Source organism: Lissotriton vulgaris, chromosome 3_1, assembly GCF_964263255.1.
Source record: "Lissotriton vulgaris chromosome 3_1, aLisVul1.2, whole genome shotgun sequence".
Classification (NCBI taxonomy): domain Eukaryota; kingdom Metazoa; phylum Chordata; class Amphibia; order Caudata; family Salamandridae; genus Lissotriton; species Lissotriton vulgaris.
Genome location: NC_141689.1, coordinates 273009914 through 273026021, shown reverse-complemented (window position 1 = coordinate 273026021; position 16108 = coordinate 273009914). Strand labels below are relative to the sequence as shown.

The 16108-nt window shown below is 45.8% G+C and overlaps 1 protein-coding gene across 1 annotated transcript in view; it reads right to left on the bottom strand.

Annotated features, from left to right (window-relative positions):
• The window catches only part of RAB27B (RAB27B, member RAS oncogene family), a 624827-nt gene that overhangs the window by 385887 nt on the left and 222832 nt on the right, over nt 1–16108 (bottom strand). The window contains exon 2 of the mRNA XM_086960406.1: nt 425–495. The gene's annotated coding sequence lies outside the window, so the exon portion shown is untranslated. The remainder of the gene's footprint in view (nt 1–424; nt 496–16108) is intronic.

The following is a 16108-nucleotide window of genomic DNA, read 5'->3' as shown; positions in this document are numbered from 1 at the left end:
GATGTCTTCTGCTTATCCCGACAACAGCAGACAGACCACCCTGAACCTCATGTACAGACCTAATTGTTAAAGGTCCTCATCGACCACCTTAGGGGGCACTTAGTGTATCCATTGGCTCCCGATTTTATCCCCCCAGCTAAGGCATGACATATGAGACCCAGCACTCATCAAAAACAAAAATCCAGAAAAGATTCACCCTTCAGTTTACTACTAGTACTACATACTACACACAAGATGGAGGAGGCAATATCACTGTCACATATACAACAATGGTTGTTTGAGTTGTCACTCAGGCCCTTACTGTGATAACATTACGGCTGGCAGCAATGTTGTCTTTACAGGATCTGCTGACATGACATTTAGCAAAGATCTTGGGCAGATTACAAAGTTCATGGTATAAAAGTCAATTCAAGACAATACTTACGTTGGTTGAGCAAAACACCTGGATCGTCAGTAGGGACACAGATACTATCGGCCACGCAGGAACTCAGATGGCTGCAATTGCAAAACGTGAAGAACTTAATACAAAGCCGCAATAGTCGGCGGGAATTTAGATTCAATGCTTAACAGAAACAAAGTCACAAAATAAACTGTCTTTGGCCACCAACAATCAAATTAAACAAATTATAGCTCACAAGACAGTGATGTTAAACCCTAATGAAACAGGAGTGGGGTGTGTGCTGCTAAACAGCTGTAGAGTAGGAGACACGTTTTCATTGCTAATTATTCTAGACCAGGATACGAGAAGGGGCTGCTAACCCTTGATAGCCCAATTAACATTTGTAATCAAAATCAGAGTATTGACCACTGGAAAAACGCTGACGGAAGCAAAAGGGCTCTTTAGAAGTTCATTAGTTATCAGTTGCATTTTTTGTCATCTCTATGGGTTTGACCTTTACAGCTGCATGAACACTGTTTTCAACTGTGCACAGGCCAGCAAAGCTGTGTGCAGGGACCTCAAGGAAATGTAGCTTTCGGAACGAAAACCCCACATTTATTTATTTATGGAAGGCAGAGCTTTTAGATCAATATATCTAGATACACCGTGGCCCAGAAACAAAGACCATCAGTAAGAAGGTACTAGGGACCTTATTACAAGTTTGGGGGTCCCATGGGCTGCAGTATTGGTGGTGGTGGTCCGAGCGCAGTGAGCTCGGTGGTCCGACTCCCGTATTACGAGTTGGACTAATCGGCTTTGCCAATACCACTGCTGGACCTCCGAGACCGCCAGGTTCTGGATCGGGGAAGGCAGCCGCCATAGGTAAGTACAGGGGAGCTGCACAGCCATGCGTATTGCAAGTTGCTTGTTCCAGGAGCGAACCACGAAGATGGTGGTGACAAAGGATTGGTGGTACATACTTACCCCCTTTTTTCCTAGCAGAGTCCAATGTGGATCCCTTTCTCCAGTTCCCCCTTCACAGCAGTATCTTCACCCCGAGGATTACGACCATGTGTGAGGCAATCTACAGATGAGTCTTTTTCGTATCATATACCCATTGCCAGGACTGCCCACATATGGACCAAACCCCAGTAATGGGTAGATGGTATTTTTCCGCAGATATCATGCATATGTGTGCATCCAACACATATGCAGTCGAAATGCACAGGCATCGATATATTTGCTAATAGTACTCACCACCTCTGTAAGATCCCTGCCTCCACACCGCATGCTCTGTGGTCAACTCATAATGCAGCAGTCTTTGTACTATCAGCATTGTGGGCTGCTGTTGGGGGTGGACACGGTCCTAAGGCAGATGGACCGCCAAACATGTAATAAGGCTCCAAGACACTACTGTAAAGGTGGGCATGAAAACAATGGTGAAATACTGTTGGAAATCCACCTTTAATATGTGGTTGCTCCAGGTTTTTTTTTACCATTTTCTTGACCTCTTAATTGCTTGACTCAGAACTCTTACCTCTACTAAACAGGGGTAACATGTCTGTGCTCCATCTTGTTTAAATAGCTTTATCCCTATTTCCTAATTCTGAATGAATGAATGAATGAATATTACTTTATTGTATAGTTAATAAAAATCATTAAAAAATATAGATATGACAATATACTAAAACACAGAAAATTAACACTGCTGTGTGAATGTTAAAAAAGTTATTAAAATGAGAATGTCTTTCAAGTTTAAAATAAACATGTTACTGATTCAAGTCTTTGCCCGTGTTCTTTGCTTTTTCTCAAAATTGTCAATGAATTTGACTGCCCTGCAGATGAGTTGTGGATCTACTGAGCATAAAATTTGTATGATCGCAGACCGGCAGGTGCGTATTCCATATTCCTTAAACTTGGTTTTTAACCAACTCTGACGTTCCTGGATCAGAGCCGGGCAAATACAAATCAGATGGATGAAGTCTTGTCTTCCTACACCACATAGACCGCATCCGTCACATTCTTGGGGCTTACACTTTGGTAAATCAGCATTTGTAGGGAAGCTACCCAGCCTTAAATTGAGGTGTTTACGTTTTATGAATGGCGAGAAAGCAAGGTCTAGGAAGGCTGCCGGTACTATTTTTTTATAAGATTGAATTGTCATCCAGGCATGGGTCCGATGACTGAAAGTTTATGTATCGTTGAGCAACGAACACCTGTTGGCAGCCTTCTTTACCAACTGTTTAAAGAAAAGTACTGGAAGCTTGGTTTCCCAGAGTGCAGCCAACTCGGTTGATTCCAGTGACAATTTAAGATACTTGGCGTAGTGGGAGTTGGGACTCTTGCTTATTGTTTCCCACATAGCACGATAGAACGCAATTTCTTGGTTCATCCAGACATCGTACCAACATTTTATAGTCTCATACTTTTTCAGCAGCATTTGGGATTACAAACCAAATTCAAGTCTTACTTGTGCGGGTGATGCATTGCTTGGTAACGCAAATACGTGTTTGTGGATTTTCATTTGAACTTTGTCCAGGAGTTGTGCACTCTTGCCATGATGTAATACACTCCCATAAGCTATTGTTGGGAGTAACTTAGCTTTCATTACTGTTAGCAGGGGGGAGACCAGGGGCCCCTTAAGTTTGGTCGCTAAGCTACTAAAAGCGTGCAATAGGACCGTGCCCTTCTTTTCCATGCTATTGTAATGGGTGGTGAAATTAAGGTGCTTGTCCAGTAGTATCCCGAGATACTTGTTACTTTCAACCGCTTCCAGTTTAACATTGTCTATTGTGAAGGTTAGTGGTACTTTGTGACATCTGGTTATAACCATGGTTTTTGTTTTTGTGCTGTTTATTTCTAGCAAGTTCTTTTTTGTATATTGTCAGGACCTTCTCTCTTTCCGGAAAGCCTTGAAGACCTGGCTCTTCAGACAAGCACTTCAATAACTCTCCACCCTTCATCCACGTTTATGCTACTGTTGATCGCAGCGCCAAGAAACCAATCGGTGACAGCGCGCTTAATAAACATTTTAATAACATAACATAACATAACATAACCGGTCAATTCCTGTAGTAGACGTTGCAAGCCTATTCTCGTCTGGCTTAGTAGGACCACATCGTCGGCATAGGAAAGGTGTGTTACACAAAGATTACTTAGCCGCGGCGAATGAGCATTGGCTTACTGTCAGGTCGGCCATGAATAAATTAAAGAGGTGGGGGGCCAACACACAGCCTTGCTTTAGTCCATCAAAGGTATTGATCTTCCGGGTTACCCGCTGTCCATTGTCGATCTTTACCTGCATCCAGGTGTTAGTGTACAGGTATTTCCAAATTCACTGCTTTAGTCCATCAAAGGTATTGATCTTCCGGGTTAACCGCTGTCCATTGTCGATCTTTACCTGCATCCAGGTGTTAGTGTACAGGTATTTCCTAATTCACTTATTTAATTTAACTTGTTTTTTCTAATGTTTTTTATTCATTTTCATAAGTTCAGTACACTTCATCAGAACTCCAGTGTGGCAGCTCCTATATAGCATAATAATTACAACAGTATATGGCATAGGATCATTTTCCCCAACCCCCCCCCACCTCCTGCTCATACTCTACAGCATGGGTACTCACAAACTTTCTCTTGGGCCAAATTTACAGTGTGGTTTGTGGCTGAGGGCCGCACAGGTAGGGGTGGGGTCAGTGGGGGAGGGGGCGGGGCTAGAACAAAAAAAAACTGTGAACATGAGGTTGAACACAGGCCCCTGCAGTGGATGCCTTCGTCTACTGAGCCACCAGATCCAGCATACACACATCTTTCTCTCTCTTTCTCTCTATTTCTCTGTCTGACTCCCTCTCTCTATCTCTCCCTCCCTCTCTCTCTCTGTCTCCCTCTGTCTCACTCACTCTGTCTCCCTCTCACTCTCTGTCTCCCCCTCTCTGTCTCCCTCCCTCTGTCTCCCTCTGTCTTTCTCCATCTGTTTCCCTCTGTCTGTCTACCTCCCTCTGTCTCCCTCTATCTGTCTCGCTCCCTCTGTCGCCCTTCCTCTGTCTCCCTCTTCCCTCTGTCTGTCTCCCTCCCTGTCTCACTCACTCTGTGTCTCCCTCTCTCTCTCTCTCTCTCTCTCCCTCCCTCTCTCTCGGTCTATCTCCCTCCCTCTGTCTCACTCTCTCTCCATCTGTCTCCCTCCCTCTGTCACCTTCCCTCTGTTGCCCTCCCTCTGTTGCCCTCCCTCTGTCGCCCTCCCTCTGTCGCCCTCCCCCTCTGCCTGTCTCCCTCTGTCTTTCTCCCTCCCTCTGTCTGTCTCCCTCTGTCTGTCACCCTCTGTCTGTTGCCCTCTGTCTCTCTCTCTCTGTCTCCATCCCTCCGTCCCTCTATCTCCGTCCCTCTGTCTCCGTCCCTCTGTCTCCCTCCCTCTGTCTCTCTCTCCCTCTGTCTCCCTCCCTCTGCTTCACTCCCTCTGACTCCCTCCCTCTGCCTCCCTCCCACTGTCTCCCTCCCACTGTCTCCCTCTGTCTGTCTCCCTCTGTCTGTCTCCCTCTCCCTCCCTCTGTCTCCCCCAGACTCCCTCCCTCCCTCTGTCTGTCTCCCTCCATCTGTCTCGCTCCCTCTGTCTGTCTCCCTCCATCTGTCGCCCTCCTCCCTCTGTCTGTCTCCCTCTGTCCCCCTATGTCTCGCCCTCTGTCTGTGTCCCTCTGTCTCCCTCCTCATCTCTCCCCTTCCCTCTGTATCCCTCCCTCTGTCTTCCTCCCTCTATGTCCCTTTGTTTGTCTCCCTCTGTCTGTCTCCCTCTGTCTGTCTCCCTCTGTCTGTCTCCCTCTGTCACCTCACCCCAGCTTACCCGGCACACACACAGCCGCATCTGAATACTTCACAGGTCTTTAAAAGACCATTTACCTGTTAATGAGGCTTTGCTGTGAATCGCCCGGCCCCCATAGAGCAGAGTGTCTCGGAGTCTGCACTGCTGCGGGGGTGTTTGCTGACACTCTTTTTTTTAACAATTCTCAGTGCCAGTGGCCTCTATAGTTATTCCCATCATTTCTTGATCTATTTCGCTGGGCAGCCTGACTACTGGAATAATCACTCCTCCACTTCATCATTACTTAGGTCACATCACAGTCTCACATAACTTTCCTTTCCCTATTTCCCTGGTTCCTCACCTGTGTCCTCTTTATTGCACTATTCAGTCTGCATCCATGGCCATGCAGCCAAGTTGTCCTCATTGACTTATTAAAGTTGCTTAAACATCTCTAGTATAAAATGTACCCAGGACCTGGAAGTTAATGCTTCCAGTGGACTGCAAGACAAAGGGCCTCATTACAATGTCCGTCAGAGTTGCCTCTGACCGACACCGTCGCGGATTTGGGATCTACCGGCCTCCGGGGTGGGCATGCTCCCTCCTGTACCCAGGGCAAAGAAGTCCATTCCAAGGGTCAGTTGGTTGACCTCCTTTATTGCTACAAGGAAACAAGTTGCAAGAGCCATTTTACCTGAAGTGCCCAGCTGACCAGTAGAAAATGGATGTGGACTGGACTTTGCCATTGCCCTCTATATCTGACACCTTGAAAGTCTCTAAGTACCTTTTCCTGTGGTCCTGGGGACCTTAGAGGTGTGCCTGTGTGGTTGTTTAGGCTCTGGAAGAAAATGTGGAAACTTTTGAAAACATTTCATCAAGAGCTTCAGTGGGACCTCCTGGCAAAATAATTCCCCGTCAGTTCCAAAGCATTTGATTGAATTTCATCTTCGTCCTTCGCAGAAACCTCTGCAACCCCCAAAAAGTTACTAAGTCTCATTCTGAGATGAGACTTAACCCCTTCCATGCTAATGACAAGGTCAACTCGTCATGGGTTTTACCTGGGCTGTGCTTATGACGAGTTGACCTTGTCATGATCCCTGACATTCTTCATTTTCCAGCGCACAGCGGCAAAACCCCTTAGCAGCCAAGGTGTTAAAGAAGTTTCAGCAAGCATTGTCCAAAGTTCCGGAGTGCCAGTGGGACCCATCTACTGCGGTATCCAGCCTTCGGTTCCACGATGATGGCTACATTTTCAGCGGCGTTATACACTGGGAAGATGTATCCTTTCAAAAAGTGACATAGTCCCATTCTTTTTTTGGATTTTGAAGAAATTTCAAAAATTTTCTTTAAGAAAGTGTCCTTGCTGAAGTGGGACATAAAACATTTTGGGCAGGCTACAGTGTACAAGGGAACCCGTAATAATGGCCAAGGACCGCGGGTAGTACTACTTATTTTTATTTTACAAAGGTCCTGGGCTTAAATAATATTTTGAGAAATGATTTTCACAGGCTTGAAATAAGGACTGTGTTTTTTCTTTCTTCAGTGTCCAGCCGGACCTAGAAGAGTTTATTTTGCACACATTTTTAAGTATAGACAGAGTAAAGTGAGACAAGTCACACATTAGTAACTGGGCACAAGCCTGTACCAAGTCAAAAAGGCAGACAATACATGGGGGAAAGGAGGTCCGGCTGGACACTGAAGAAAGAAAAAACACAGTCCTTATTTCAAGCCTGTGAAAATCATTTCTCTAAATATTATTTAAGACCAGGACCTTTGTAAAATAAAAATAAATAAAACATTTTGGCTTCCAGACTTTGACTGGGACACTTGGTGTATCTGACCCAGGCTCCATCACGCTTGGCCTCAAATTGCGCCTATGTCATGCATGGTCTACAGATTCCATAGACCATCATTGATGCTTAGTTCTTTTTGGCGCTATTTTTACTTAAAACTTTGATTTTTGTCATTTTGTTCTTATTTTCTTATTTTGTTTATTACATTTTCCTCTATTTTTATAATTTTGGTTGGGATTTGTATTGGTTGGTATTTTGATTTCCTTGCTAGTTTGCTACTACATAAATACTTTCCTAATTACCCTAACTGAAGCCTGTCAGCTCTGAGCCATAAACTTCATGGGGATTGACCTCAGACTAATTTAGTGACTTTGAGGGTTCTCCCTCACAAGTAATGTTATTATTTCTTGGGGTAATAGGCCCGAGAAAGAATTGTCAAGCATTTTGTGAAGAATTGCCAAGTATTTTGTGAAGAATTGTCAAGCATTTTGTGAAGTATTGGGTATCTCTCTGAGGATCACCTCTTCGGTTGAAAACCTTTTAAATAAAATCTACCAAAGTATAGAATTAGGTGAAAATAAAGATGTTTTGTTACTTTGTTGTGGTTTTAAAGCTTTGTCATAACAGGTTTAATGATTACTCTAATTCAGTGACTCTCAATTTCTAAATCAATCCACTTGCATGTATCAAACTTTAGTTGAAGTGAAGACTGTAAACTTTGATGAGCGTGTGCTATTTTTGTTGCGCTTACTTGGTAACATTTTTTGTTTCCCACAAACAAATCCACTAAGTGAGAGATTATTGCTGAACAACATAAATGTAGTATGTCATTGTTCCCAAATACGTGGGGTCCACTGAGCAATTTCTCTCTACAGGCCAGACATACCTTGCATGGTAGTGCTCGGCTGTGAACTCCTCCCGCCACCAATAGTCCTGCCTAGTAGTCCAGAGGCAAAAGGGCCACCATGTCAAGGATTTTCATCGGCAGAGCCAGCTGAGGCTCCACCGATGGAAATCTAGTTGTTACTCCACAGTGGCGTAACGAACCTTGAGGGCGCCCCCCTGCAGGGTATGTGAAGGGGCCCCCTCTGGTCTCAATCTAGAGCTCCCAGCAGAAGTGCGGTGCTGACGGGGCCCCTGGAGGGTGAGGTCCCACCTGCACCGCGGGGGCTACAGGGGCCTGTGTTACACCCCTGTTACCCCACCCTTAAATGTGGTGAGCAACTACGAGTTTGGGGAGACGGGTGCACGCCAAAGCTATCAGAGCACAGAGGTAAGCCTAATCTGCAAAACTCTAAATGAACCTCTTTGTGTACACCCCAGCCAAATCATGGCCATTAATATATTCTTATGGCCATCCTATTATTTGGTAGCAACGTGTGGCTTCTAATGTTTGACTGTGGCATGCAGCAGCCTATTATGACTTCTGGTAAGCCTCCTTGGCATTTCTTGGCCTATCGTCGTACATGTTGTTCCCGTCTGTTATATTTTAGTCACTTCTGACACCTGGTTGGCCTCTTCTGGCATATGCTGGGAACACATTAGCATGGAAAGAGGTATCTGTTTTTGTGGTGACCCTGTAAATATGAATACCTATTGCAAATTAAAAGGGAGGGGATAGTTGAGAACAATCTAGTATACTCACTAAAATTAGAAAGATAAACAAAGTATTTCAGAAAATTCCAAGAATTCGGTTGTTTGGGGGGGGGGGGATTCAGCAGCAGAATTAGTTGATTTTCTAGAATTGAAAGACTGGTGCTTAACAGCAAAAATGTATTTATTTTCAGAAGGTATTAAAGCTTGTGTTTGAGGAAACATGTATCTGTTTCTAAAACATAAAAATATTTTATTTAATGGGAAAACGTGTTTTTTTTTCTCCAGAAAAGGATAAGCTGGTGCGTGAAGACAAATTATTTATCAGGCACGAAAAACAGGTATTTAAGATAAAAGTGTGTATATTTTCAGAAATTTGCTGGTGATTGGAGACAATTAATTTACTTACCAAACATAGTAGGTTCTACTGAATGCGAAATGATTTAATTTTCTCAAAGTGGCAAGATGTTGTTTCGCCATAAATTAATGGATTTCAAATTATATATGTAAAGCTGATAGTTGAACATTCTTCCAGATTTGGAGAAACTAAGGGGCAGATGTATCAAACGATTTTTTTGTCGCAAACTCTGCGATTCGGTAAAAAGCAGCGTTTGCGACAAAAAAATCAGAAAATGGAATGTATCATGTAAATCACATCGCAATATTAAGGAATCGCAAATTTTGAGATTCCTTAATATTGCGTAAGCATTTAAGGAATTGCAATTTACGATTCCTTAAATGCTATTTGAGAAGCAAATAAGTTTTGCAAATTTACACTAAGAAAACTTGTAGTTGGTGGTAGTTTGCGAATTCTTTTACAAATGCACTTTTTGGCATTTGTAAAGGTGCCATGTGGCACTCATACATGCCCTTAGGGCATGTATGTGCGCCATATGCGCACACATGTAAATTTCAGGGGTGCAGCAGGGTGTCCTTGAGACACCCTTGAATTATTCTCAATTTGCGATTAGCAAATTGCGAATCACAAATTGAGAATAACTTCCCATTCCTTCCTATGGGGGCCTCCTGGCCCATAGAAATGAATGGGAAATTATTCCCTAATCGCAATTAAGGAATTTTTAGAAATCGCAAAGAAATTGCGACTTTTTATATACATACCATTTTGCAATTCTTAAATAGCGATTCTCAAAAAATCGCTATTTGAGGATCGTAAATAGTTATTTTGATACATCTGCCCCATAATGGCTAGCGGGCCCTTGCCGCTGGAGATGTCATTTCAGGAATCATAGATGCATTTTTTTGTTCAATGTTGGTAGCTTTGAATGACAGTACTATCAATAAACACCGACAGACACACATACTTGCTGTTTGAGATCTGTGGCTGTTTGATTGGTGTCCACTAAAGAATATGTCTGCTGTCTGTATATGAAAAATCCTTGTATACTACAGCTACCTGAGCCTGTCAAATCTGTCTAGTCTGCCTTGTATTTCTGAATTCTAAGGCTTGAAGTGGCAATCTTTCTAAGTTTTATTTTTCTCACCAGACACCTTGTAAAGACAATGTTGTGTGACTTCAAATACTTGGGAAAGGACGAGACGTGGATAAACTAAAGTGGGTCTTAGAGAGAAGTAGAACGTTATGTGCATTTTGATAAGTGATGGCATTACATGACATATTAGTTACCACTCTCTTTGAGCTGCCTGTAAAGCCCTTGGCTGTGGAACCAATTTATTTGAAATCAGGCTGTAAAACGCCCCGTTTGACAAGCTGCCAACTTCGCTCTGAGTTTTCTTCCGCGCAGGCTTGCTCACATAGCTTGATTGCTTAGTGTAGGGTGCCGATTTACGTCCCACTAATTTGAAATTCCACCTTCTGACACTTAAGGAGAGTTTCTGTCTAATTAGCACCACAAAGGCTTCTGTGTTCATTCAAGCATTATTAACCCAGATGCTTCTCTGCTGAATTATATAACACGCTCACCTTCAGCCAGGATACCATTGAAAATATGTATCTGAACATTTCAAAAATATATATCATTCCTAAACAAAAGCTCTGATAATCACATCTCTTCTTCCATTTCAATTTCAGATTTTCTTGATTAATGTGCTTCATTGGCACTATGCTCCAAGCATTCCGCTTTTTATAACCTCATCAAAATGTAAGTTTCACCTAAGACTGTTGAAAGCTATTATATTCCACTGCATTCTCTTAGAGTCATACATTTAGCCCTTGTGTTTTAACAACGAGTACACTGTGTTTAGAAAGCATTGCAGCTAAAGAATGCTCTTTACTGTTAGACAGCACAATGTGGCTTCTGTCACTGCATTTTTTCTCCCATAGTTTAAACCACATGATCCCTTTTAAGACATTATCTGGTGCAGCATGTGATAAGGATGTGGAACAAAGTAAAGAAACAAAACAAATAGAAGTGTATGTGTTGTACAACTAAGCTACGCTGTATGCATACACGTGAATCTAAAAATATTCAGAGGAATGTTACTGAGAGCCCTGGGTAGAAGGAAATGAATACAGAACACATCAGATTGGTGCATTAGTTCATGCACACATTGGTGGTGTGTAAAAAAGCATGAATGGGATGACAGAGGGCCTTATTATTATTTGGCGTCATGTGTTCCACACGTTTAGCAGTTGCTACGATGTCAGTTGAGGTAGACTTATCTTTAAGTCCGAGTTCCTTCCTTATCTTGTCTGACTTGCAATGCAAACTGGTCTCTAAATCTTTCCTCCGTGTGTGTTCAAATTGGAACGAGGCAGCTCATTTCCTCAGTACTGTAATACCCCCCTTCACAGTCAAGTCAAGTCAAGTCATAATTTGTATAGTGCACTACATACCCAGAGGGTTTCAAGGCGCTTAGGAAGGGGAGGAGGATTACTTGTCAAATATCCACGTTTTAAGTTGCTTTCTGAATGCTAGGTGGTTCTGGGTAAGGCGAAGGTAAGCGGGGAGTGAGTTCCATGTTTTAGCAGCCAGGTATGAAAAGGATCTGCCTCCCATGGTGGTTCTGTTGATGCGAGGTACAGTGGCGAGGGCTTGGCTGGAAGACCGTAGTCGGCGGGAGGGGGTGTAGAAGGACAGTCGTGAGTTGAGGCAGTCTGGTCCGATGTCGTAGAGTGATTTGTGTGCGTGGGTAAGCAGTCGGAAGGTGATCCTCTTATTGATGGGTAGCCAGTGGAGGTCTTTAAGGTGACCAGAGATGTGTTCGTTGCGCGGGATGTCTAATATGATCCTGGCTGAGGCGTTTTGGATTCGTTGGAGTTTCTTCTGGAGTTTTGCGCTAGTACCTGCGTAGAGGGTGTTTCCGTAGTCCAGTCGGCTCGTGACCAGAGCGTGGGTGACTGTTTTCCTTGTATCGGTGGGGATCCAGCGAAATGTTTTTCTGAGCATGCGAAGAATGTTGAAGCAGGAAGAGGATACGGCGCTGACTTGTCTGTTCATTGAGAGTGAAGAGTCCAGGATAACGCCTAGGTTACGTGCGTGGTCTGTCGGGATGGGTGCTTTTCCGAGGGCTTCCGGCCACCAGGAGTCGTCCCATGCAGAGGGGGATGTACCTAAGATGAGGACTTCTGTTTTGTCTGAGTTCAGTTTCAGACGGCTTTGTTTCATCCATTCGGCAACTTCTTTCATTCCTTCGTGTAGGTTAGTTTTGGCGGTGCTGGGGTCATTGGTGAGAGAAAGGATCAGTTGAGTGTCGTCCGCGTAAGAGATGATGTTGAGGTTGTGTTGGCGTGCGATGGCCGCGAGGGGGCTCATGTATACGTTGAAGAGGGTGGGACTGAGTGAGGATCCTTGTGGTACGCCGCAGATGACTTCAGAGGCCTCGGACTTGAATGGAGGAAGGCGGACTCTCTGGGTTCTTCCGGTGAGGAATGAGGTGATCCATTCAAGTGCTTTTCCTTGGATTCCGATGTTATTGAGGCGTTGTAAAAGGGTGCTGTGGCAGACTGTGTCGAAAGCTGCAGAGAGGTCAAGGAGGATGAGGGCGACTGTGTCTCCATTGTCCAGTAGAGTTCGAATGTCATCTGTTGCTGCGATGAGGGCGGTTTCGGTGCTGTGCTTGGCTCGGAAGCCGGACTGTGAGGAGTCGAGGGATTTGTTGGCTTCGAGGAATGCGGCGAGCTGGTTGTTGACAGCTTTCTCGATGACTTTGGCCGGGAATGGAAGAAGCGAGATGGGGCGGTAATTTTTGAGTTCGGTGGGGTCCGCTGTTGGTTTTTTCAGAAGGGCGGTGAGTTCAGCGTGTTTCCAGTCTTCCGGGAAGGTGGCGGAGTTGAAGGAGCAGTTGATGACGTCTCGGAGGTGCAGTGCTATGACGGAGTCTGCTTTGTTGAAGATGTGGTGAGGACATGGGTCTGTGGGGGATCCTGAGTGGATGGAATTCATCAGGCGGATGGTGTCCTCAGTGGAGATTGGGTTCCAGTCATTAAGGGTGTTCACGGGGGGAAGATGATCAGCAAGTGGTAGGGTGGGTTGGTTTCCGGGTTGGTTGTCAAAGCTGTTGTGGATGTCTGCAATCTTGTTGTGGAAAAATGAGGCTAGGGAGTCACAGAGGGTTTGAGAGGGGGTGATGTCGTTGAAGTTGGCGGAGGGATTGGAAAATTCCTTGACGATGTTGAAAAGTTCCTTGCTGTTGTGGGCGTTGTTGTCAAGTCGATCCTTGAATGCTGTTTTCTTGGCTTTTCGGATCAGTTGGTGGTGAGTGCGGGTGGCGCTTTTGAAGGCGTCCTTGGTGCTGGTGGTTGGGTCTTTTTTCCAGGCCTTTTCAAGGGAGCGGCAGAGTTTCTTGGACTTCTTGAGATCATCGTTGAACCATGAGGCTTTCTTGCTGCCAGGTTTGCTTTGACGTTTTTTCAGTGGAGCTAAGGTGTCGGCGGTGTTGGATAACCATAGGGTGAGGTTGGCGGCGGCTTCGTTAGCGTTAGAAGAGAGGGCTGGGGAGTTTCGAAGGAGCGATGCGGAGATTTGGTCCGTGGTGATTTTGTTCCAGTTTCTTTGCAGGGTAGGTTGGAGGTGGATGTTGGGTTTTGGTTTGTTGTAGGTGAAGTGAACGCAGCTGTGGTCAGTCCAGAGGAGATCCGTAGTGTGGCTGAAGGAGACATGATTGCTGGAGGTGAAGATGGGGTCGAGTGTGTGACCTGCGATGTGGGTGGGGGAAGTGACTAGTTGTTTAAGTCCGAGGTTGGCGAGGTTGTCCAAGAGGGTGGTGGTGTTGCGGTCGTTGATCTTTTCAAGGTGAAAGTTGAGGTCTCCCAAAAGGATGTAGTCTTTGGAGGGGAGCGCGTGTGGAGTGATGAAGTCCGTGATGTCTTCACTGAATTTTGCGCGGGGTCCTGGTGGTCTGTAGAGGAGGGTGCCTCTGAGTGTGGTTTTGGGGTCGATGTGGATCTGGAAGTGAAGGTGTTCGGAGTTGGCGAGGTTGGCGTCAGAGCTGGTTGAGATGCGGATTGATTTCTTATGGACGATAGCGATTCCTCCTCCTGTGTGGCTGGTACGGTCTTTGCAAGTGATCTTATAGTCTTCAGGGATGGCAATGGTGATGTCTGGAGCGGAGGAAGCATTCATCCATGTTTCCGTCAGGAAGGCGATGTCCGGAGAAATGGTGTCTAGTAGATTCCATAGGTCAATGGCGTGCCTGTGGACTGATCGGGTGTTGAGAAGGATGCATTGAAGGTGATTGGGGTCGGGGATCTGAGGTGTGGTCGTAGCGGAGATGTTGACAGTGCCGATGAATTTGCAGGAGTAGCAAGAGAAAGGTCCATGGGTGTGTCCAGGAGCGGCTTGGACGCAGTTGGGGGCGCGACCGGGGTTAAGGGCTAGGAGGGTGACGGCATCCTAGGTAATGCGGGAGGGCTGGGGAGCGCGAGGGGCAGGGGGTCTGGCGCTGGGCACGGTCCAGGCGCGGACGGGCGTAGACGGGCTTACCTTTGGCGCACCTTCGGCACGGATTGGGCGCGGTCGCTGCGCGTAAACGCTGCACGCGGGAGCTACTGTTATAAATGGAAGGTGGAGGGGGAGGGGCGAGGGCTGTTTAGCTATGAGGCGGGGCGGGCTCAGCAAGCACAACAACAACAACAGGGACAAAATGGAGGGGGGAGCAGAGCAGTGCGCCGGGGGGATATCGCGCAAAAATCAAATAGCAGAGCAGAGATGGTACAGGCAGGCAAACGCTATTTAAATGTCAGGCGAACAAAAATAAACAATGGCACAGTGATAATCAAAGCAGCACAGCATGTACGATACCGAGTCTCGGCAGAGACACAGGGGAGCGAACCACTCAAGGCAGAGGCGAAGAGGGGTCACAGCGCTGCGAGGACCAGGGGCGCCGTAAATAGGTAGTGGGAGGGCTGTTTAGCTGGGAGGCGGGGCGGGCTCAGCAAGCACAACAACAACAACAGGGACAAAATGGAGGGGGGAGCAGAGCAGGGCGCCGGGGGGATATCGCGCAAAAATCAAATAGCAGAGCAGAGATGGTACAGGCAGGCAAACGCTATTTAAATGTCAGGCGAACAAAAATAAACAATGGCACAGTGATAATCAAAGCAGCACAGCATGTACGATACCGAGTCTCGGCAGAGACACAGGGGAGCGAACCACTCAAGGCAGAGGCGAACAGTGTCACACTTTTTGTGCTCTCCTTCCAAAAATACTGTCCCCTGGGAGAGAGTGCTGATTAAGTGACTTAGACACAATTTAACATTTTTTTCAAACCTTGACCCTCCTCTGTAATGAGGTCTGGTAGGTACTCTAACATATCCTGCGTTCAGCACCTAGGCAAGGCATTAATAGGGCAAGTTTATGTTCTGCGCTGAGAGCTGCACCACAAATGTGCATCGTTTAATAACACCGTTTTCTATTTCCCCTACTGCAGTACTGGTTACCCAGGATTTGAGAGAAGAAAGTGAGTGGAGTTTTGGCATGTCTAAATGCAATGTAATTCTAATAGGTTATGCACTTCACAAAATCCTCAAATAAACAGAAACCAAAGCAGCTAAGTATGCACACATCCAGGATGGTGATCATACCAAGGTACTGTGGAGAAGTGTGGCTCAATGGTTAGAGCGGCAGACCCTGATGCAGAGGTCTAGCCCGGGACCAGGGTTCAATTCCCCACCTCGGCTGGTCTTGGGCTAAAAATTCCACGGACCTGATAATTCTCGCCTCGGTGCGAGTGGAGTCCCACTCTGCAACTCTGAGCAATAGCTTGCTTAATCTCCACAACGGCTCCACAACGCTAAGGATGCCTGGCCTCCACCTTGGGGGTGCCCAGGAGTGGACGCCTCACAGGGAAAGCCAGGATGGGTTCCACAGCGGTATTCGTACAAGCGCCTTGAGACCCTTGCGGGTGAGTAGTGCGCACAAGTATCAATTTACAATTTACATTTACCACCACAGAAGGTAAAAGAGTCACCAATAAAGCGTAGAAGTCCCCGTTCCTTTAAGCTTAAAACAGATAATATTCAGTTAAGATCTAGTTAGGAATACCATTTGCGATGCTTAAAAGCAGGCCAAAAGTGCAAAAGCAAACCGGGCCAGCCACATAAACCACTTTCTCAGTTCATCCGGGGTGCACTATGCA